General features: G+C 41.5%; 1 pseudogene; it reads right to left on the reverse strand.

Annotated features, from left to right (window-relative positions):
- Positions 1–488: 488 nt before the first annotated feature.
- LOC130886310 (U6 spliceosomal RNA) lies at positions 489–588 on the reverse strand (annotated as a pseudogene).
- Between the last annotated feature and the right edge of the window lie 448 nt (positions 589–1,036).

Genomic DNA, 1,036 nt, shown 5'->3' on the forward strand with positions numbered 1-1,036 from the left:
CGTTAGCCGATTGTGATATAGGATAAGGAATTTTGTATTTTGAGACTGTAACCTTGTGATTGCTTTGTGGCCTTTGTCTTTATAAACCCCTTACAATAGTAGACAGGGTTCTTCTCCCTCCATCTGCTGTGTCAGACTGTGAGGCAGAAGACCCGTGCTAGCCCGTACTTAATATTTCAGAGACAAGAGTACAATATTCTTTCAATTTAACTTAATATGTATGGCTGTTTTGCCTGCATGTATGTCTATGTACCCATGTATGCAGTGCCCTCAGAGGTCAGAGAGGGTGTGGAGAGCGCCTGGGACTGGGGTTCCAGACAACTGTGAGTCCCATGTAGGTTCTGGGTGTTGAACCCGATCCTCTGGAAGAACATTAAGTGCTCTTACCTGCTGAGCCATCTTTCCAGCTGCTGGAATGTTGTAGTTTACATCAAGTTTATTTTTATTTTTTAAATAAGAAATGGGCAAAGCCAACTTTATTTTCGGAAAAAAATATGGAGTGTCTCATGAATTTGCATGTTCTCTGTGTTCAGGGGCCATGCTAATTTTTCTGTAGCTCCAATTTTAGTTTGTGTGCTGCCTAAGCAAGCCGCGGGACATTTTTTTTTAGAAGCTCTCTTGATTACATTCTCTTTCTAAATTAGGGCCTCATGTATCCTAGGCTGCACTTGAACTTGTGATATAGCCAAGAATAACCTTGCATTCTTGACCATTTTTGCCCCCACCTCCTGGGGGCTGGAATTATAAGCATGCTCCACACAGCTGACTTTACACAATGATGGAAATCAAACCTAGGGCTTCGTGTATGTTGGGTAAGCACTCACCCACGAAGGCTGGGTCATTCTTGATTTAAAAGCATGGAAATTAATGACTATCAATGCAAAAAGTCCTAAAAAATTTAGATTCTCAGTATGAAAGATGATGTGGGACAGTGGTCTATATTCTGTCAGTTATATTTTAAATAAACGTTGATTGGCCAGTAGCCAAGCAGGAAGTATATGCGGAACAACCAGACAGGAAGTAGAGGCCTGTCAAT

Source organism: Chionomys nivalis, chromosome 13 (genome assembly GCF_950005125.1).
Source record: "Chionomys nivalis chromosome 13, mChiNiv1.1, whole genome shotgun sequence".
In the NCBI taxonomy this organism is placed as follows: Eukaryota; Metazoa; Chordata; class Mammalia; order Rodentia; family Cricetidae; genus Chionomys; species Chionomys nivalis.